This window comes from Pipra filicauda, unplaced genomic scaffold (genome assembly GCF_003945595.2).
Source record: "Pipra filicauda isolate LSUMZ 115617 unplaced genomic scaffold, ASM394559v2 scaffold380_size693359_pilon, whole genome shotgun sequence".
Classification (NCBI taxonomy): domain Eukaryota; kingdom Metazoa; phylum Chordata; class Aves; order Passeriformes; family Pipridae; genus Pipra; species Pipra filicauda.
The window spans coordinates 458,224-481,682 of NW_024104510.1; the positions used below are offsets into that span (position 1 = coordinate 458,224).

The 23,459-nt window shown below is 43.2% G+C and overlaps 1 protein-coding gene across 1 annotated transcript in view; it reads right to left on the bottom strand.

Annotated features, from left to right (window-relative positions):
• The window catches only part of SLC6A6 (solute carrier family 6 member 6), an 87,114-nt gene extending 71,141 nt beyond the window's left edge, over positions 1-15,973 (bottom strand). The window contains exon 1 of the mRNA XM_027713835.2: positions 15,808-15,973. The gene's annotated coding sequence lies outside the window, so the exon portion shown is untranslated. The remainder of the gene's footprint in view (positions 1-15,807) is intronic.
• Positions 15,974-23,459: the final 7,486 nt, after the last annotated feature.

Sequence of the window (23,459 nt, forward strand, 5' to 3'; positions counted from 1 at the left end):
ACCATAAATAGTGATTCATGGCCTAATGTCAATTGCTGAACAAGGGAAAACCAGGACAGTGCAATATGAAGGGTGAGTTTTCCAAGAAAACTTCAATGATTTAGATGACCAGTGACCATTTACTTGGGTAGGAATTTGGCATCAAAAATATGACAAAAATCTCTGCCAAAATATGTCTTTGTCTATATATTTTATCCATTGTGCTTTAATGCTAACTAGTCATTATTAAACTTAACAATGCATTGGCTAAGGTTAATGTATTTCAGACCCAAGCACTGTTGGTCTCATTGATGCTATGTAAACACAGAGGAAGGAGTGGTCCCTGCCCTTGGGAGTTTAAAATCTAAACTTGGACAATACACTTCAAACATATGGTATATCCTGCAGGCTGAATTACCAAACTTCAATCAGCATTAGCCTTAACAATTAATTTATGTTGCACATATGTTCTGCATTTGGGGGCATTAGCCCTGATGGGCCCCTTGACAGAAATGTGAGTGTATGTACATGCTGACCTTTTAATGATACAGAAGAACATGGCAACAAGCAGGGAGAGGTCAGCTGAGACCTGTGGGATGAAGCACAGCACGAGGGTAAACATGGCAGAGAGACATAAATAGGGTACAAAAGAGGGAGATTTGGAAGTCTTGTGGCATAAGTGAAGGAGAACAGCCATATCAGAGCAAGTTTTTCAGAGCAGCTCTAGCACTAATTGAGCACCAAAATAAGTGGGCACATTTCCATCTTTGAGTATCTGTCACTTATTTAGATGCCTCCTTGGAAACTGAGTTCTCCGGAAAATCTGTCCTCAACGGTGGGTGCTGAGCACTATACAATCTGGCCTGTTCATTTCTCAGTATGTGGTTCATCTGTTCTAAGGAACAAGTCCTTCTGGAAATGAAAAAAAAAGGCAGAAAGAAGTGTTGGATACAGAAAAGCATACAAGCTGCCTCGTGGACTAAGAACAAGAAAGGCAGAACAAGCAAAATTTCATAAACCATGTGAAGTCAAATGTCGAGCCACCAGGACCCCTTATAAACACTGCACTACTCAGAAATGATGGTGAGCAGGGGCTAAATCACTGAGAAGTCAGAAGTTATGAATTGTCTGATTTGCTTCATCTCCCTGTTCAGAATGTTCATACCTGTCCAAAAAAAAAAAAAAAAAAAAAAAGAAAAGAAAAGAAGGTGGAACGGGAACATTTGCCCCACTACCCTACGGGAGAAAACTGTAAACATTAGTTAAGATCAAAACACGGCCTCAAAAGGAAAAAGCAGCCCATGGGGTTGAAGGGACATCATCTGAGGCTTTCTGCCTTCACAGAACAGAGCAGAAAACTCCATAACAGAGCATGAAGGGACCTAAAGCTGAAGAGCATAACATGGGACATGCTCCATGTACGCAGAAATCCAGCCCTTGGGTGAGGAGGGATATAAATCCCTCATGTGGTAGCCATGGCTCACGATGGAGTGTGACGTAGCACTGGTGGTAGCCAGTCAACCTTTTAGTTAGACCTCCTCAGACCTCGCTGTCCCCTCTGAACCTCTGAATCAAAGCATAATGCACCTCTCTTTGCGTCACCTCCAAACTTGTCCTTGGATCTCCCTGATGGGATCCTGTAAGAGGATCAAATAGGCCAGGAGGGAGCAACTCCATTGTTTAAGCACAAAAGGCCACGTTCATTAGTAGGCAGGCATCTTAGAACCAGTCGTGGAAAAAGAGAGTGGATTTGACATTAAATCGGATATTCCTGGAGGTTTTCCTCAGCACAACTGCCTCTTTAAAGCTAACAGAAGCAATTGAGAAAATTGCCCAGTAATTCCTGAGTTCCAGTCCCAGCTCTGACATGAACTCTGAAGCCAATATAATCCTCTTGTTCCTTACAATAAGGCCTCAATCCTCCCCTGCTATAAACCAGCCTAACACCATTCACCTAAGTTAGTGTTACCCCATTTGAAGATTTGGTTCAGAAATTAGGGCACCACGAGACAGGATGGTGCAGAAATATCCAAGAAAATCTGGTCCCCAGACAAGTTTACATGCCAAAACAGAAATATTTGTACTTGTGAGCTGTCCTCGTGACATTTTAGGCCCACGGAGCAGCTACCTCCTGACAGGACACGTTCCTGTGAGATGCAGGTTTACGAGTGATGGATATCTCTTGGGATAATTAACCATCTTCAGTTGCTGCTGCCAATGAAGGGAGGGAGCCTTGCAGTGCCCACTGCACAGCCATAGATTTACTCTGTGGAAGAGCTGCCAGAGACTTGCTTGGTGCAGGATCCAGTTCAAAGGGGCCAGGTCAGGAGTTGTTAACGACCCAAAATTTAAGGAAGGTTCCTAGGTCACATCCACTGCCATTTTCTAGTTACATTTGCCCTCTTCTTGGTAAACAGCAAATATTTTCTTGGAATCAGTCTAATTTCTTATGCCAGTGGCAAAATAAACCCCAGCTCATCATGGATATGTCCTTTCCAAAGAATTACCACAAAAATGTCTGAAACCCTATAAAGGCTGTTAATGACTCTAAATCTCCATAGGGCTTTTTCCCCCCTTCTTCTTCCCTCTTTTCTCCTTGCTCTGACGAGCTGGTGAGTTGGGAATGGGTTTAAATACCACAATAGTCATGGCAGGACATCAAGAAAGAAAATGGAACAGAGTTTTGAAATATTTTGTGTAAGGCTTCAAGCACTTGAGTTGGTACTTATTTGACTGGCGTGTACCACACAGCAGTCAGATGATCTCTGCAGCTTTGGGAAATAGGAGAAACTCTGGAGAAGGGTGGGGGGGAAATGGTCTCTCCCACATTGGTCTTTATTGTCTTATGGATTTTATCACAGTATTGTTCTTTATTTCCTGCTATTTATAGGCTCTCATGTTTTGTGCTGCTTTCATGTTTGTGTTATCTGCCTTCCCACGACATGCTTCACCCCAGCCCTTGCCTACAGCTGGATCCATAAAGGACAGGCACATGGGTTTGAATGGCACATCAGGGCTCATCTTCTTTCCCTTGGCAATGTATGCAAACTGCTCTTTTCTGAAGCACTAAGCAACCCAAGATGGTGATTTAAATGATGGTGGTTGCCCTGCACACTCTTGACTAAAGGGATTGAAGAGTTTGGCATTGGGCTTTTGGGTATCAAGCAAAAAGCCCAATCCTTGGGTATCCTTTAAAAGCCCCAGCCAGTAATGCTGGGGCTGTTTGCTCTAAAGCCCATGCTTTACAATGAATTTAAACTATTAGCCCATAAGTACATGACTTGATGATAACCACTCCAGAAACTTCACCTGAATTATTTTATAACTCTTGTCTTTGTGCAAGGTACTGCAGAGAGAACATGCTACAGGGGCTATTCTTGTCCTAATTCCCTGTGATCTAGGGATATAACTCCACTGACCTGAACTTGCAAAAGTGAAGTTAGTTCTGGTTTGAAACAAATTATGAGATTTCTAAAAGTGAGATCCCTGCTCTAGTAAACTTGCTGCCTAAAAGGTGGCTCCAATAGGCCGTGGGGCTAGAAATAAAAATGGGAGAGGTGTAAAATAATGCTGACATCACTGAAGTCAGTTATTTAATCCTATCAATGGCCTTGTACCTCACCCCAGAGCAGTTTCCAGGTAGCCAAAACACCAATTCCAGGCACAGAAACCAGGCTGCTGGTTAGGTGGGCTGAAACTGAGGGATTTGCCCCCAACAACAGTCCCTTTCCTGCACTTCTGGAGTGACAACAAGCCTCTCACACGATTCCACAACTTGCATCACTTCTTGTGTACCAAGCAGCCTGCCTTGGAAGGGACCACACAGCTCAATGCCAGTAACAACAGGCAAAAACCCTTCACCTAAACAGAGAGGAACAGCAAGCCCTGCCTTGGGACCCTTTCACAACATGTTTTCCAGCAGCAACACCTGCTATATGGGCTGCTGGAGAGTTTTAAAGAAAATTAAACAGTTGCTTAAAGATAGAGCCAGGCTTGGACAGCTTTTGCTTGTGGGATTTTTGGGCAAGTTACTCCCAATGTTTTACCTGTAAATATGTGCAAAACAGCCACAGAACATCGTTCTTCAGTGCTGTGGAGCAGCATAAAGGCATCTGTTTGTTAAGGAGAGTCATTCTGTTTTGCCTCAAATTGTGTGTATTCTGGGAACATCCCTTGAAAAAAAGAAGCAGAATTTTTCTGTGAGCAGTGTGGCGTTCAGGTTTTATTCAGACAGTTTGACACAGTTTTCTGTAGTTATCCTTACTGCTGGTAGCAGCCAGCCTGAAAGAGGAGACATGATGGAAATCAGAAGCATCTGTAATGCACCAGACTAAGCAAAGATAAAATGCAGCGCAAAGAGAATTAAGTGGTGGTAAAGAGCATGCTCGTGTTGGTGAATCCTGGGATTCTTTCTAAGGTGCTGCTAAGAAGCAAAGTTGTGTCAAGCCATGAACATTAAAGCACATGCTTTGTCTCCCAGGCACCAGTGAGTCCCATAAGCTGCCATCTAAAATTTTTACAGAGAAATCATCCATTGCAAACAATGTGGGAAAAGCTATGTGGAAATTCTTTTTCAGGATGGTAGGAAAAAAGTCACTAGTAGGAACTCCACAACAAGGGAAACCAAAGACTGGACCAACTCTCATTCCATCTGAGAAAGAATTCAAAGCGTGAAACCAAAGTTTTCCAGCAGAGACTGCTGCAGAGGCTTAAAAGAGTGGCTCTGGAGCAACTGCTGGAAAACATAGCCCCAGCCGTCCCAAAAAGTGCTGAGTGCCTTGGTGTCCATGGAGATCAGCATGGATAAGGGGGTGTCACCTCTCCCAAGTCCAGCAATTACATTCTCCTTCTGTCTTTTGTTTCAGCTGATGAAAACCCGACTGTTTTCAGCTCAGTGTCTGGTACAAGCCAACTCCTGTTTATCTCCCGAGCCACACTTTCCAGCATGTCATCGGGTGCCCTCTTGGCCACCATCTAAGGCGCACTGACAGGTTGGGGTAGTTTTCCAGCCAGACTCTGAAATGGTTATTCACACTTTTATCGTGGCAAGATTAGATTATTGTAATTCTTTATTGGCCACCTTCCCAAGGGGGGCTCTGCACAAACTCCAGATGGTGTGAAATGTGGCCGACAGGATCTGAGTTAAGAAGGGACAGTATCATCCATTCTGTTAAAAACTCTACCTTGGCAACTGGTTAGACAGCAAGCTGATTGCAAACTTGTCCTTTTTTCCCTCTGTGCCCAGCTGAAGTCAGGTCTCTGTGAGCAATATTAGGATTTGTTACAGTCTGGAGTATGTTATCCAGGCTCACACTATCTGGTAAATAATTCTCTGAGGAGTGATTTCAAGAAGGTGAGGGTAGTATAAACCTGATTTCCATCTGCTCATTCTGCTCTAAAGCCTGTGCAAAAGCTGGGTGGGATACTGCAATTACACCCTTTGCAAACATTAGGCAGTGTAAGGGAGCAGTGGGCTCTCCTGCTCTTACTTCACCAAAACTGCAGCCTAAAGACCACCCCCTGCCCCCTTCTGGGCAACTGCCTCCAGGCATAAGGCAGCAAATCATAGCTCTCCTCTGGCACAGCTGGGGACAAATGGCAATGCCAACCTTATCCCACAGAGGCAGCCACCCAAATGCAGCACATCCTTAAAGTTCTTCTAAATTGCAGGTGAGTAATCTCATCCCTTCTAACCTCAGTGTTAGCTGCCAAGGGGACACCTGGACAGCAGCTGGGCACCCTGCTCCTGCTCTAGGACTGCAGGGCCTCAGCAGAAAACATAGACTGCTGGTACGTGTTCCTATGTGCCATCTTTCACTTTGTGTAAACAGTGGCTACACAAACAATTGATAGGATAATAACTGGCTTCATACAGACCAGCACAAATAAAACCTTCCGGTGTTTTGGGCTTTTGTCTTCTCAGAACTTTCCCTTTCTAGAAGAGCATGATATGAAAGGTGTATTCCTTCATATTTCATTTGTTTTCGTATTGAGTCCGAGAGTTCCCTGATTTAGCTGACGGTGGCTAAACTCCTACAGGCCTTTCATGCAGGGGAAGAGTCTTAGGCAAGCTGTAATTAGAATCTAGTAAAGAATGATCATTTGGCTTCTTTTTATTAACTGCTATTGACATAGCAGGATGTGATTTGCTGCATAAGAGCGAGAAAGGCTGGGGACAGCTTTTGCTGTGCAGTGGAATGGCATGGCAAACACGGCGTGCCCTGAGCTGTTTACCTTCCCCGTCCCTTCTACAGGGAACCTGTGACCTGCCACTCATGGACGTGGATATAAAAGCTGTTTTGGTTGGTTGTTTTTTCTGTTAGTGCAAGACAGCTGACACAGACTGTTTGCTTTGGGAAAACAACCAAACCCTTTTGTTTTGCATGAAGGGGGTAAAAGAACCTGTATATATAGAATTGCCCTGAGTCTGCAAACAGCTGCTGCATAAGGAAGAGCTAGTGACAGTCAGCTTTGGTGCACAATGACTGTCATTTTAGACCTATGGTGCCACTGTCATTTTAGAAATTCAGAAGCCTCAGGAAGCTGTTGAAGACAAAAAAATATTTCCCCACATGGATAAAAATACGTTTTAAAGCAAAAAACAGCATGTGAGAGAACAGGCCAAGTCAGGATGGTTCACCTGAAATCATGAGAATTAGGAGTTGAGAAAAAATGAGATAGAGGTTGGTCTCTGCGCTTTGAGCTTAGCTGATCTGCACTTGCCATGGGACTGGGAAGTATAAACTGAGTTTTTGTACCACTTTTATAAACTGTGTCCTGCTGGACCAGATGTCTGGCCGTTTTAACGCAAGAGAACTCATAGGAATAGCTTTGGGATTACTGCAGCCTGCACCACCCTGAGAGCAGCTTCAAGGGCAGGAGTTACCACAATCTAAACCCAGCACTTTGATACAGCCCTGCCTCAGTGCTGCCTTGAGCATGATGCTGCCTATGAGAGAGTCTGACAGACACCTGCCAGTTGCAGGTACCCATTCGTTCCATTTCCAGGTTTCTCCAAAACAGGAAACCACTCAGTGCTGAGAACTGAGCCATGAATGCATCCTGTGCATTTCAGAAAACTGTCCCAATGGAATGCTGGGAAAGGCAATGCTTGCTTATTTTATGTACAAAAAAACAGCTTACTTGTATCCCTGCAGATAGGTCTTATTTTAGCAGGAAGTCACTAGAAAGGTCTCCATGACACCAGCTACCATGGCCTTAAGCAGCTGAGCAGAGGCATGATCTGCTCAAGTCTTCATGCACCCAAATATCAATCCATTCAGCACATGCACATGACAGTGATAACCATCTGAGGGACCACATGACAGACTAGAAAATCAGTCAGCAAACCTCACCCCACTGTGTGTCACACAGTCCACTAGCCCAAACACATGCCATTTCAAGCCAAGTTCTTTACCAGATGAAAGGAAGGCCCTCCTGATCAGATGAACAGCATAGTAGGTGTTGCAGCCCTCAGCTGTGAACATGAATGCTCAATATGCCAGGTGGCTTAAACTGCAAGCATGTAATCTCCTGTTGTTGTGTAGCTTTCAGGCATCCTTCCACATTCTCAATTCTCCTGATAAATTTGTTTCCAAAGAACACATTTTCCAGCAATTCATAACATAAAACATCACACATTATGAAATCTATCTACCCCACTACAGCCAAGAGTGAAAGAGCTCATATATCCCTATAGAACCACTCTTGAATAGCTGGGGGGAAGCACACGACGAGGTATGTTGTATTCTCTAGAGACCATCACTGTGACCATAGTGTGAATGACTACCCAAACTTCAGGGTATTTGCAAATATAGCTGAAGAGTGAGCAGAAAAACAAATAGAGCCTTTAATTAGAGAGAATAACATGGCTCTCTGTATAGGAAAGCCATATCTTTGCATGGTGCAGATCAACACAGCTCCATTATGGAATTACATCAGCCTGTGCCAATGGGGATTCAGTCCAAGTATGCACACAAGGATGTCTGTCTTTACCATGGAAACACAACACCTAGGTGAGGGACCACATGAGCAGCTTAACAACAACTGTATTAATACTTGACAGGGCAGGAAAGAAAAATGAAAACAATTGTTCTAATTGAAACTACGGGGGGTGTGTAAGTAGGGCAGAATGCACAGCAATTACCTGATTTGGAGGTGAGCCACAACACCAGCACTACTGCTCCTGCTCCATGGGACTGTGAAGGAGCCTAAGTAAACAGGATTTCGGTTTTCCATCTTTGGCTAAAATGGTTGTTTACACAGAAACAGAGAACTGTGTAAAATGACATGGTGCCTGCTCAAGTCTGAGGATTGAAGAGGGGCCACAAGCTGAGGAGCTGAATTTCTACCCACACTTGCACCAAACAACAAAGAGATGTGGTGCTCCCTGGGTTTCCTGCCTGGATAGTGGCTGGGCACAGCTTTGATCAGCTGTGGAAAGGAAACACCAGGTTACTGCAAATGAAATCAAGGCTCAGTTTCCAGGAGTGTTAACATGAACATTCTGGATTTCCTGAGGCTGGAGATGCTACCAGCTCACAGTTCCCTCTCCCTGCAGTCCACCTGCCACATGCTGACCCCTATTCCTTCCTTGTAGGTGTCACCAGTAGCCCCTGGGCCCTGCTCCTCACTCTCCACCACATCCTCTCCATGTTGCCTGCAGAGAGGCAAACCCACACAGAAAGCTGTCCAGAGACCAGTTCCCAGAAATCCCACACTATAGTGGATTCCCAAGCAGGAGCTGCACGAGAAGCATGAAGACAACAGCTAATAGCAAAATGAGGTTCCACTGGTAGCATGGGGGGGGGGGATAACCTGGCCTGGTGTAACCTAGGAGTCATTTGGAAGTATCAGTTGAGAAGCAGCAATAGTGTCTACAGGAAAGACTGGATGAAGCCCTGGAGGAACAAAGCTGCTTTTCCAAGGAAAAGCCCAATAGGCAATGGCTTACCCAACGATCCTCATTCATGGCCCAAACAAGCATGTCTTAGTCATACAACAGAGGAACAACTTCAAGCATCTGCCCCATCACCAGTCACTGCTTTGTGACCGTGCTGAGCAGTGACTGCAGCCCAGCCGAGGGTACAGAGTGACAGGTCCTGCACGCCACCAACACATGGGTCTGAACCTGTGACCCACAGGTTCTGCAGACCATCACAAATCCCCTGAGACATACAGCTCCCCACAGCCTGCCAGGTTGTTTTTAGTTCGACAAATTCAAATGGCTGCCACAAAAGCTTAATCTCTTTCCAGCCACACTCACGCTGAGTGTCAATAGGAAAAAGTCTCATGAATACGCTTGATAATTACAGAGCCGTGGCTGTAGCAAAGAACAAAGTATAATGCAGGCTTGAATACTCAGGAAATTGACTGCTGATATGTTTCCATTCATTGTTTTGTTCTCTGTTCTCAGTGTTATATTAAAATCTCCTACTAAGAATGAGCTTTCTTGTTTAATGGAACTTGTCAGTTAGAGGAAATCTGCTTGAGCTGTTTGATCTATTCTTTAAAATAATATTAATTGCAAATTTAGCATATGACCCTTACTTAGCAAATCAGTTGAAAACTAGAGCTGATATTCTTCAAAATTTGTTACCCACAAAAAATCATGGGCCATCACTTTCTCCCTTTAATGCGTTCACCGTCCCTTTGCCCCGACTATTCAGTCCTGGCTATTCATTAGATATGTTGATCGATCGTACCAGTCACCTGACGTTGTTTTCCTGACTCTATTAGTGAAAAGTGATAGCAGTGAATAGCAAACAGTAAACACGGAGAGAATCTCCGGTCACGAGAAAATTCATGAAACCTTGCAGTTTGTGAGCATTTTTATAAAATCCTGACAACCATATCAACTTATTCGAGTGTGACCTCACGTCCATAGAAAATCACGCTCAGTGCTTCTACCTGCCTCTCCATTAATGGAACTGGTTGTCTATTTTTGATTCCACGTGACTTGTAATTAAAGACTGAATTTGCATGTTTGCTATTCATCCTGATTCCCAGCATGTGCACTCACAATAACAAATCTTAACTTCAGGCTCAGAAGCTGATGTACAGCAGTATCTGGATCTCCAAAGTCCTACAATTCAGTGGTATTTAAATCTGAAGATTTCATTTGGTTCCTTGCAGACATAAAGGAACCATTTGGAAGAATCAGACGCAGTGGCCAGTTTAGACTCTATGTAAGTTTGTAGGATTATTTCAACTCGCTTGTTCTGAACCCTCAATGAAAATCTGCAAAAATGGGCTGCACTGGATGGCTCACAGAAACAGTATTTCTTTTGTGAATGTCTTCCTGCTTCCAATTATATCAGAATGATGGAAGAAAGCGGAAATAGTTGATTTCAGGGCTCATGTAATTAGATATAACACATTCTATCATCATCAGCACTTGACGCTTTTCTTTCGGCAATATCGAAGACTTTCGGAAATGCTCAGAAGCCACTGCTCACGTCAGCACGATCACAAGTGCTGTCACTTTTAGGAATTTGACTTTACAGATGGAGAAGTAGTGGTGTGAGCCCCCTCCCTGAGAGGCAGCAGACTCCCTTTCCCCTCCATCATAACATCTCTGGCAGGCACCGGGAAATGCCTACCTTCTCTGGTGGCAGAGGTTTGGTTGTACCTGTGCTTATTCGTGGAATTTGCTTCACCTTGGCCTTGCTAAGAACACTGCCCTGGAGCTGTGCACTGCTGTCAGTGCTGCAGCTCTGTTTGCTGACACAGAATCGCCAACTGCGGATTAGGGGCAGCGAGACAGCCCTACAGAGGCACCTTAATGATGGACGTGCCTCAGCCGCGACTGCTCATGCTGTCGGGGGAGCCTGAGCTCCCTGCCTACGCGCGTTTCAGGACATGTACCGTCCTCCTCTGCTCCATCTTCCCTGCTCCTGACTAATTCAGGCAGCTCAAGTCACAGGGAATTCCTCTCCAATAAAACCATCCTTCCCCGCCCTGATCCTTTCTGAAGGCAAGGGCAAAATTGTTCAAAACAACCCAAGGGAAGACATTCAAAATAGGAGGTGACCTCCTTCCAACCCTCAGTGCTCGGGGCCGAGGTGTGGCCCCCTCAAGCTCCCTGGGTCATTCCAGCACCTTTGTCTCATTCCCTCCTGGAGCGACGCCCTCCCGCGCCGCCGCCTCCCACGCGGCTCGTGTTTTCCGCGGCCCATGAAGAGTTCTCTGTTCCCGCATGAGTCACGCCCGCAGCCCGCGGGCAGTGACATCAGCCCCTCCGCAGCCCTCACCGGGGCCGAGCACGCCGGCTGCCCTTGGCATTCGCTCGGAGCAGGGCTTTGTGCCGAGGATAACGGCGGGGAATGCTCGTGGGGAGGGCGAGGAGATGAGAGCGCAGCACAGGCGATGGCCGCATCGAGCGATCTGCTGTGGGGGATGCCATCCCGTGAGCCGCAGGAGGAGCAGCTGCAGCAGCCCTGTTTTTCACGCCTGCCAGCAGGCAAACCCTCTCCTGGCATCCCCGGCGTGGTGCTAAAGCCCTGCCGGCTGTCACTACCTGCGCCAGCCACCCCGGGACACGGCACATGCTGCAAACACCTTTTTCTTTGACGGCGTTGGCGTTTCATCTGAGACCGGGACAGAGAGGGTGCGGCCGGTTTTCAAGACTGCTTTGAGACTACAATAAGAGCTCTTTATGGGCTTAAAATTACCATTCTGAAACACTGGCAAACCATTCTCTCTTCCAGGAAAGCTGTACCGCAGGAAAGTTACCCCTCCGGTGTTGTCAGCTGCACCAGCAGCAGTGCAGTCCTGTCGCTCTGACCAGAGGCCACTACGTCAAGGGATTGAATGACTTCATGACCTTGATGGATGCAAAGAGTCAGTTCAAGAGTGATCAGCTGTGCAAACGAAATGCTGCCACCTCACTGATAGCAGGGGAGAGTGCCCATACCAGGGCAGAGGGGGGGGACATGTAAGGATGCAGCAGATAACAGTGACTCAGGGAGACGATGCCAACTCTGAGCTTGCTGTTTTGGGGAGATAGGCACCCCACCTACTTCAAGCCAGTACCCTTTTCTCTGTGGCAGGAGCAGCCAGTGCAGTTTGCCAAGGCTTTGCTATTAAAAAAATGTGTAATGAAGTATTTTTCTACCCATTTGCTTCTGCTAGTGCTGCTGGAAATTAGAACCATCCCAGAGTGGCTTGCTCACCCATTGACTTCAGCTACACCAGCAAAGCCCTCTCCATGTCTAGTGGGAAAGGGTGCCAGGTGAGCTCCTCCAATTGCTTTTGAAGCATCAATAAGGCACTTGCACACAGAGAGAAACAAATGAAAATTCTCAGTTCCAGTGCAAGGAGAGTTCTGCTCTTGCTCTGAGCTCACTACTTTGGTGCTGTTTGAGGCTTAGACTACAACTCCCACCTGCACTTCTGCTTTAGATTTGGCTGAACCTCCATGAAATGTCAGCTACAGTTATGAGATTCCAGCACGAGAGATGGGAAACACCTGATGGCTGACATTTCTTTCTGAGGCCTTTTTTGTCCATGAGACTTCAGTACCCTGAACCTAAATCCTTCCCCCAGTTTGTCCTCCAACCCTGGCTACACATGCTGTAGCCAAATAACATCCCCCTCCTTTTTTTTTTTTTCCTTCTGGAGACACAGCAGCTGTTCTGTTTTGCTGCTGAATGAGGCAATGTTTTACCGGCTACGGTTACTGATTTGCAGATTTTGGTGGCAACGCTGTCACAGAGTTCCCACCATCAGCCCCTGCCAGCATCCCCTTCCCACCACACAACACTTGGGCCTTTCAGCTAGGCCAGTGCAGTTGTTCCTGGGCCATGGTGATCAGGCACTGATCTAGTTGAAGCAAATTGCAAAAACAAAAAGCAAAGCAAACCACACACAAAAAAGGGAGAAAACAAAATCCTTCCTATTTTACAGAGCATTTTGTTTACAGTCTTAACCCCCATCAGTTCCTGATGTGGCTTGCTGCAGAGTCACATGAAGAGTTATTTAGACACAGCTGGGAGGGGGCTGAGCTGGAGTAAAATGGTAGGAAAAAAAGGTTGAGATGGGAACATCTCAAGGTAGAATTACTACTAAAGCTTCCTTGTCCTCAAACCATGGCCAAGGTTTCTTATCTTGGACCACAACCATGAGATCACCATAACTTTCCGGTAAACAGCCAATTCATTTCACAATTTATACATCATTACGCATCCCCCACATACCAGAGAATTAGCTCTACAGAGAATTAGCTCTACAGACTCCTTTCAGGCCTTAAAACGATCCTTAAGCTTCAGTTTTCATTTTTAAATGAATACAAGCATTTAACCGAGCTGTGAGCTATTAAAGCAAGACATCACTTCAGTGATAAACTAAATAATTTCAAAATAATTCACTTAATTGTCCCATTCATGGACCTATGCCTTCGGAATGGGACATGCTTTGAGATTCCAAGTGACACAAATAGTAACAAAAATAACAACAGCACAGTCCATCATACTGAACAAAACAGTGATATACCAAAATACAGCTCGTTCTACTTTATCACAGGCTGTGCAGGGGTGTGGGTGGGAAGCAGGAGGCTGCAAGAAGAGACAGATAGAATAGCTCCTACACGCTACTTTTTCCTCTGTGTTGCTATTTGGCTTTTGCTGGAGAAGCACAGCAAATACATTAACACCCGCACGAAAAATGAGCTGAGGTAATTCCATCTATGAGCATGTGATCAGTCCCGCTGCCACAAATGTTTTCCCTCTAGGTCCATATCTGAATCTCACACAGACTGACTCACGCTGCGGCCGTGAGCGTCACTACTACCCGGCAGCGTCAGGCTGTCATTTGTTTCCTTTTGGAACGGGATGTTCTATAATAGCTCCAACTCCCACTTGACAGTTGATGAAATTGCAGTTCTTTCACATACCTCCTTTGTTCCTGAGCAGTGAGGAGTTTTCAGTTCGTTTCTAAGGTGCTAAAAGAGGAGCAGAGTGGCCTGAGCTCGGGATGCCTCACCCAAAGCTCTAACAGGATGTGTCTTTTAACAGGATGAAGGTGTGATGGTTCTCAGTGTGCTGTAGAGTCTGCTCTCCAGAAAGACAAAGGAGGCACAGAGCAGACCTGTTGATTCTGGGGCTTCTGCTTGAAGTACAGCTCTCTGTCTCATTCACAAGGCTTCTTTTCCTACAGCCAGGGAGAGACTGTCATGTCTCTTCATGGAAGGTGAAGCTCTGGACCTGCTGATGGAGCCATCAAAGAAGAACCAGCTCTGCTTCAGAGTGTCTTGCTGTGATGCTCAAATATGCAACACTTGCTTCTCAGCACTGGCTAGGTTTGATCCTCTGCTCCCCAAATGCTAATCTACATCTGTGTCATAGTCTGGAACAGGTAAGTGCTTCAGAAGTGAATCCCTGACTGACTGTGTTTCAGTTCATACCGTGGCACAGTTTCAGAGCTCAATCTACAGGATTAAGCTCATGCTAGTCTCAGGTTAAAATCCCCAAGTGTCAACAGTATAGAAACAGAGTCCTCAGCACCAACTGGCCTGTTCTGCTGGCTCAGTGCTCCTGTCACACCAAACTACCTGATACCACTGCTTGCTACCTGCCTTTGAGAGCCCAAAGTCCTGGAGTTGTCAGATCTCAGCACACAATTGCAAAAGGAGGAACATGATGTGGTTCTAGAGGTGCAGCAGACGAGAGGAAGCTGCAGTCCCCCAGGGTTCCCTGCCCATGTAAAGACCATGTTCATCAGGATACACCCGTAATGCTGCCAAGTTTCCTGCTGGGAACATCCTGACAGGCAGCTGATACAAAGGGACAGAACCAAGGGAGAGAGCCAAAGAATGAAAGGATGTAGATGATGACGGCATTTCTCCTGCTTAATTTTGGGATGCTGCTATGATTCAATGCAGACTAGAATGGATTTTTCTCCACACTGGATACACAGGAAAATGGATGCATTGCTATGCAGAATCTAGTGTTCCCTGTTCCAAGTGCTACTCCCCTGTTTATCAAAGAGCTTTAACCAAGTGGAGATCTGACATTACTTCCTAAGGTTGCAGCCATTCCTAAAGAGGAGGTCAACACCAACTTCAAGTGTGGTAAAAAGAGTATTCCCAGCATTCTTCAGAAAAAAATTATCACTTATTACCTGCCACTAGGAATATAATGGGAAGCTTAAAGATGACCTGGAGGCAATTTGGAAAAGCAAAACTTATACTTTTCAAACTACACATAACATTTCTCTGAGAAACAGGAAAGTTCCTGAGGCTACTGCCTGCAAGAGGATGTCCTAAGAGTCTCTGAAGATATTTATTCTGACCTCCCAGACCTTTGTCCAAGCTTCATTCACTGGGGTTAAATAAATAAGCATTAACAAACCCAAAGCTCCAGACCTTCTACTGTCCTGCATTGAGCCAAGACCTTAAGCAAAGAGGCTTAAGTCACATTTATATTTCCTTTGACCTAAAGACAGAGCACAGCTCAGTAAATCCCAGTTATGGAGCGAAAAGACCTTTATGGCTGCACAACCTTGCATTCAGCTGCCTGAGAAATCTTTAGAAACCACTGCAAAGGCAGATCATCACAGCCTGGCATTCCCTGCTCACTGCAGACAACTTTACATGCAGCACTGGCTGGGGAGAGCAGTCAGAGCCCCAACCCTGACTTACTTGCATGACAGCCCTCAGGAATCCTCCTGGTGCTGCCTGTCCAGCCTTAGGTAATGCTGCACTGCAGGAATACAGTGCTCAGGCTCTCAGAGCCGGCCCTCAAGCTTTGGCAGCTGCCAGGACAAAAGACAGTCTCTAAATTAAGTCACTACAATCTCACAGACATCACCTATAACTTTACCTGGGCTTACCTGGGTCGATGTGGAGGGTAGGGCAGCGTTTCTCTTGACATTCAAAACGAACGCGTGCACCAGAGAATACGAGGCTCCTCGTACACAGGGTATTGTTCTGGATTTCGTATTTCTTCGGGGTTGTCTTGGCAACGAAGAGGGTTTGCCGCTAGAGGTGTGTGAAACACTGGGCAACAAAAAACATCACAACTCCCACTTGTTTCATTCCATCACCCTGTTAAACCAGACTCTTTTTCAGCCTGCTGGGATGCTATCAGAGCGCTGTGTGTCAGAAGGGGCAGCACAAATCAGCATGGACTCCTCTGCCTCCTCCTTCCCCCCAGCGCTGTGATTCTGAAAATAACAAAAATTGACATTTTTCATTGGGAAATGATGCTTATCCAGACACATTTATAAGCTCTGTTCCCTTTCTCCCTTCAACTACCTTCTTAGGGAGTAGTTCCCTGGTGAGCAATGGAACTGACAGTTCCAGAATGGATGGGTTGATGGTTTTAAGCAAAATTAGTTTTGGTGTGGTTTTTTTTTTTTGGTTTCTTTTTTTTTTTTTTTTTTAGTTTATTGACATGTTTAGTGACTTCATTGAAGTCAAAGGGGTGACTGTGGACTGATTCCAATATAACCAAGTTTGCCATTTTGTCCTGATCAGAAGGAGTCTTTCCTTTGTAAAGAGAAGAGATGCTGGACAGCTAAATGCTACAACTGGTCAACAAGTGGTAGTGCACCACTTGCCCTTCTGACTGAGTTCCTTCCATGGACAACAGATCTTTATTTGCTATGAGTGAGGTCCAGGAATTATTCTCGAAAGTTTTTAAATCATCTTTGGATGCAATTTCAAATTGCTCATTGATATCACTTGCCTTTACTTTTACTTACTGAAAGCATTAAAAAATTAACCCAAACAGCTGTTCACATGCCTCTATTTTTTATGTAGCAAAATGAAAAAACGTCTGAACAGCTGTGTCAGTAAAACACATCCAGGTGGCCTCCCTAAGGCAAAGTTTCTACGAAATCTGTAAGGTAATGTTTTTATTATCTGAGTTATTGTATTTCTTTTTTATTACTTCACTCTCGTGGATTCTTAAAGAGGTATTGGCCACTTATTTCTTATTTTCATCCTTGCCCCTCAGTGTTCGAGCTGTGTCTCAGCTCAACAGAAATGTTGCAGTGATTCAGCCATGAAGGGTGAAAATCACCCTTTCAGCACAATCCTCCTGAACCTATTCTGAGGTCTTGAATGGGATTTAAGACGGGGTGAGAAGCAACTTTATAGATCTGGCCTTTCTATGGGGAGAAACTTAGGCCGTAGCACCAAACATTACCCTAGGGAGACTGAAGGGCAGAGGGAATTTGTTTTCCGTGTTGTATAACCAAGTCACCTGAGGTTCACAGTTTTTTGGCAATCCCTTGACAAGGTAGCTGGATGATCCTCAAGGAGAGGCTAATGACTCACAATTACACAAGAGTCTGAAAGAGCAGTTGTTTGGAACTCCAGCATGGGAAGCTAATCAAATTCTCAGCCGGGTGGTGCTGAAATTCACACAGCCAGGCTCATGTCAGGTTCACTGAAAAAGGCTCATGAACTTCCCATACTGAGGATTTGAACTCCTTAACCAGTCTCCCATTCTGCATGGAGCACATTTTAGCTTTCAAAACTCTGGTGCCCCCTCCATGCACTTGCTGTCATGGTCCCACCACGAGAGGCTTCCAGACGCCTGCTCTGAGCCCTGTGCTCCGCGGCACCACACTCCATCTGTGCTCCAGGCCATCGCATCATGGTCCAAACCCTAAGCCCTGTCCAGCCATCCAGGGCTCATCTATTTAGTCCCTTCCATATAAACCCTCCTAAGAGTGTGATTCTGTTGCTATAAGACAGCTTGCTGATTTATGGAAGTGTTATCCATAAATTGCTTATTGATGTTTTCTTCCCTGACTTTGGTCCTTGGATTATGAATTCTGCAGAACAAAGTTAAAGCACTGAAGTGTCTGAAGATTGCCAGCTACATCACAGGTGTTACAGCAAATGATATTCATAATAAGAACAGCAATGTTAATTGTAGTGATTAAATAATTTGTTGCTGTTATTATTCTTTCTCCTATTCCTACAATATTTGACAACTATGGGCTCTCCAAAGAGTTCCTTGGACTGAAGAAATATTTTCAGGTGACTCCGAGTGCAAAGAAAAGAGAAAACAGTTTTATATTGTTACAAACACAAATAGAGCTAATATTGTTACATATTAGTATACAGTGATTTTATATTAAATTATTTTGCTGAAATTTCTAGTTTTTAAAGTTGCTTTTTAACTTACAGCATAATGATTATAGCTAAATGTCTGAAAATTTTTTATATACTAGTAAGAGTTTTTCCTTTTTTTTTTTTTTTAATTGGCTTGAGAAAAAGTATATAAAAATGTCTGTACATGACAAGGACCATCTTTTAGGGGAAAGCTCAGCAAAATCATCCCTGAGTCTAAAGGAAAATTTCATTCTCCTCTAAATCATTGCTTTTTGGTACGTTTTCTTCATGTTTAGTAGCTGGATGCAATCCTCTCTATATGTAGTAAGCCTGTGTTATTACAATTCCAGCACGATATATGTTTATTTGGAGTCTAACAAGATCATCAATCAGGAAATAGCACTGCACTTCATATTATGCATTTATTTATAGTGTTAGGATGAGATTTACCTGGGTCCAGAGAACAAAATTAGGCTGTTACAGCTCTTGGTTTCATATAAGTTATTTTCCTCTCAATGCCTATGCCCCATGGACTTGAATTTATTTCACCAATACTGGATGAGAAATCTCCCATTCTCTCACTGCCTCCAGGTAACAATGTCTATACCTTTCCTCCTGCTTCCAATTTCTTGTCCTTTAAAATATAATAACAGTCACAGAGCAAGAAAGTCTGCAGTGTATAGGGAATATTTTTTTCATTTTCAATCCTTTTGTAATTAAAGAAATCCTACTTAGTAATTTGATGTCTTTACTGACATTATCATACTTCTAATCTTAACCTTCCAGTTGAAGTTTAGGGGCTGGTTGGTCATTAGAAAGAAGGACTATTTTACAGGTTATGGGATGCAGATTTGGAAGATCTCAGTTCTTCTATGAAGTATGTCACACCCTGAGCAATGAAAGATGACTTTAAATGGAATGTGTACTAATAAATGTAAATATTAAAGTGGAAAATCACAAAATAGAGAGCTCAATGTAGTTAATAATACAACAGTAATTATCTTAAATAATACTAAAAATATAAGTGAAAAACATTAAGAGACCTTTGTTAAGGGTCCAAACATGTTCTGATTGCTGTATTTGATAATTTTGCAAGAACTTAAGTCTCAAAGACTTGGAATCTCTGTGAGATTAGAAAGTATTTGCACACAAAATGCAGGAGAGAAGTTAAATGAACAAATGGCAAGTTTATCTCACATAGAGAGTTATAAAATCATTAAGCAAGTAGAAGTTTATTCAGTTAATTGGCTAAGGCCCAACAAGGATTTCACAACACTATCAGCAGGGTGTTGAAATATTAAAAAAAACAAACCAAAAAAACAAACCAACAACTCAGCAACCAAATGCTCAGTTTCAGAGAAGCACTCTCATCTAAGAAACACTCTCTTCAGTATTTCTTAGATAAGGAACTGTTTATCAGCACACGTGTATGTTCTTCCTGGAATCAAGGTCCATGCAATTTACTTCACATAGAGCAATATTCTTTCAGTGTTTTGTGATTTCTCCTTGCTCAAATACCAGGAAAAGTGTAAGTAACAAGCATATATGGTTACGAAGAAGTGTGACACAAATATCATTTATATTTACTTAGTCATTTGAGCTAATATAGATATGTAATCACAGTGTAATGAGTTAACCAACAGGACTTCTGGCACCTTGTGCACAGAGAAAAAAAAAATCTCCTAGGAACATGGATGGATAGGAATATGCTAAAGCAGGAGCACAAGGAAAGGTAGCTCATGCAACTACTGATACCATAGAAAATTGGAAAGTTCTGAAATAAAATAAACAAAATTGAGGTGTAACCTCTGTAAAGCTAATGAAATATGTGCTCTGGACATCCAGTAAAACTCCAGTGTAATTTTACTGATTATGTAGCATCATTTGAATCAGAATGTTCCTGAAATTCTGGTCCTTGATGAACCTTTTCTTAAGAATAGTCTAGCCATCTAGGAAATACTTCACCCTACCTTACAGGACACAATGAAGTTTGAAAACAATTCAAATGTAAATACTTGCTGATGCCAAACACTTCAGTTGCCAAGAAGTAATGATGCATTTTGTATCAGGATTACATTATGACCAAGATTAATTTTTGGATTGTCTCTGGCAATTCTTTAACAAAAACACCTCCTTATGAAATGCAAAGTGTAACTCACAGGTTTTGTGTGTTCAGGGAAACTTCTCTCAACAGCTGATTTACAGTGTTCACACAGAACAAGCTGTACTGTAACCTTTTAATCTAACTGCCAGATACTACAGAGCTAACATATTGGGAAATAGCACCAGGTTTCTGAAGATAGGGCAACTCAGTTATAAAGATCTTAAGGAAGACCAGAACTATTTTACAAAACCAATCAATGAATATACCCCAAATTCTCTTAAGAGAAGGGAAACATCTCACCAGTGTAATGTAAGGCAACTATCACCCAGTAAGAATTTTGGGCCAAAACTCAAGCAGTGTATCACAGCATGAGTTGTATTATCAGGTTGCCTGCAGCTTCTGTATCCAGCTCTGTTCTCTGGCTTTGTAAAAGAAATCAACCTCCATAAAAAAGCAACCACTTTATATATCTACATTTGTATATGTAGATTCACCAACGTTCAAAACCATCTACTATAAATTCAAAGATGAGTTCTGGGAACAAAACAGGTTTCATCAAAACACAAACCTAAGAAAATGTAGAAGGGAATGGAAAAAAAGAAGGGAGAGCTGACAAGTGGTAGAGAAATAGTGAGAAAATATTGTGAACATGTTAGATTATTATCAGATGGATCTTCCCTTGCATCCAATTTCAGTTACTTTTTATGGCTGTCACTCTCACTACATTCTATGTGCAAGGTTCAGCCTAGAAAGCAAACGAGCAGGAGTATCATGCACCGTTTGAGTCTTGTTGACTCCTACCATGGCAAAACCTCTTGATTAGGAGTATATTTCCCTGAGCAATGTGGTAGCCACTCCTTCCAACACTCAAATGATATTTTTCTTAGTCAAATGCAGTTTACAAGGCTTAAGTCATTAAGCATGACTGAGATGACCAATCGTGCCACGCGAACACCGACTCATCACCCCTAAGTGATGTCAAAAAAATAACCACATCAAGAAAACCAAAAGCTTAAAATGTGGAACAGCGCAGGGACTGAAAAACTTCAGTTGCTACACAAGCAACTTGTCAAAAGGAAAAAACACTAAACTTGACAGGGAAATTCTTTTACTGAAAGTTACACGCTCGGTTATATGATTACATTGCTGGTGCTCTCCTGCTCCTCTTCTTCCTCCTGCATTTCTATCTAGGAAGGATTTCCAGAACTTGCTAGTTCGGTTACCTCTTTCAGAGTATTGGCATTCAGTGGTTTCAGCGACAAAGTCTTATTATTATAAATACTTCAGCTATAACATTTCTAAGGAAATTAAACTGACTATCATAATGTCCTGCTGACTCTTACCTGGAATTTTAAATTCTCTACTGTGGGAGAAGACTCTCAGAACAAAACACTAATTCTGTTATTTCATTAAAAGCAAAAGAGGAAAATTAGGATCAAAATTTCAAAGTCTGGAAAGGGAAGTCAGGAAACAGCAAGACAAGAAAAGATGAAAACCAGCACCACATCAATGACTCTGGAAAATTCCAAGTCAAAGTACATCACAAATTTTGTTTTGGTACAATAAGATGATAAACAATACACTTGGATTTCACTGACGTTTCTTAAAAAAAAAAAAAGTTTTTTTAACCTTTCTCATTCATTCTTGTACTGAATAACAGCCTATTCCTGAGTTTACAGTCACGCATATTGTCCCCACTCACACATGATGTTACATTGGTTTGCAGAAGATTACTTTTTTTGAGCACAGACATCACCCCTTAACATTACTTTCTGACCTTCAAACTTGTCACATAACATGTAGTATTTAGATATAAGCTGCTATCCAGAAATGAGCAGTTTTGATGTGATCAAATTATTTCATCACTCCTCAGAAGTACATGCAATGAATCAGCAGTAGCACGAGAGATTCTCTGTCATTCTCTCATGTACTTCACTGTTGCCTTACAGAATGACACAGTATCAGTGATAATATCCAGCCTCTGGAACAAACAAAACACAGACTAATACAGAACATTAAAGCCAAAAGTAATTTTCCCTGTACTTGTCTAAAGAACTGTAACCAACGCTATAGAAAAGTCTGAATGAAATCTTGCTGGGTTCTGTGTGGAGCCCAGTTGCAAGCCAAGAGTGATGTAAGATTTGCCTGGAGTTTGAACTGAGCCCTCCACATTGTTTTGAGAGCTCACCATTAAAAGAAGAATAAATGTTAGCAATAAAAAGGCCAAGAGAATGAACATCTGAGAGAGCCTAGGCTGAAGATCTGCAAGGGATCTCATAAATATATAGCAAAAATTCTCACTGATGGATTCCCCAGAGGAGAAGAATTCTACATCACCCACAAAGCACATTTTTTATAGATTGTTTCTCTCTGACTGGACACAAAGAAATGAAGCATTTAACATATAACTTGTAAAATTCAAAGTTTAAAGCCTAGGAAAACAGCCACGATTAGAGCCATTCAACAAAGTCATATCTCCCTTCACATATTATCTTTTTTTTCTTATAATTTTTCAATAAACCAACTCTTAAATATTAGTACTGTTAGGTATCGTGGTTTTAGGTGAACAAATAAATTAAACAGAATAGGCCTGAATCATACCAATGCCACAGGCAACTGCTGTGGGTTTTGCCACCCAACGTGTCGGTAAGGGATTAGGATATTTGCTGTCAATTCATACTCTGGTGCCCTAAGCTTTGAAGAATGCAGTAGGTCCTGGCAATTTTTGTTGGCTCAGGTCCCTCATACATGGGCCATGTGTGACCAAGAGTAGCTTCTCATGAAGAACACAGCAGAAATTTGAGCATGCTCTGCCAAAAGCCCTGGGAAGCAGGATCTGTTGGCACATTCCTACCTTCAAGCAGGCAGTGGGAGTGCATCTTGGAGTTATTCAGCTCCAGACAAAAATGGCAAAAGTCTCTTCTAAGATGGACTGTGAAAACAAAATTACAGAGGGTACAACTGGTAAGTACAAAAGGGGAAGACAGAGAAACACATACCAAAGAATATGCACAGACAGAATGGGAACATCTTTCTGTTACCAGCAGCATTTACACATATAGGATATACACATATAGGATTCTGTTTCTCCTCCTGGCATTCAGCCCTGGGTGGTGAAAGAGTTGATACTCTAGGCTGCAGTTGTCTGTCCTTTTTCCAGTTGGTCAGAGGGACCTCTGTAAGCACCACTCAGCTCTGGCAACAAAGACATGCAAGTCCAGTTCATGCCTGAACAGTGATGCTTGAGGTGACCTTTACCTGCTGAAAATCCTACTACCCTCTCATCTGCTCCTTGTCATCTCCTAGATCACA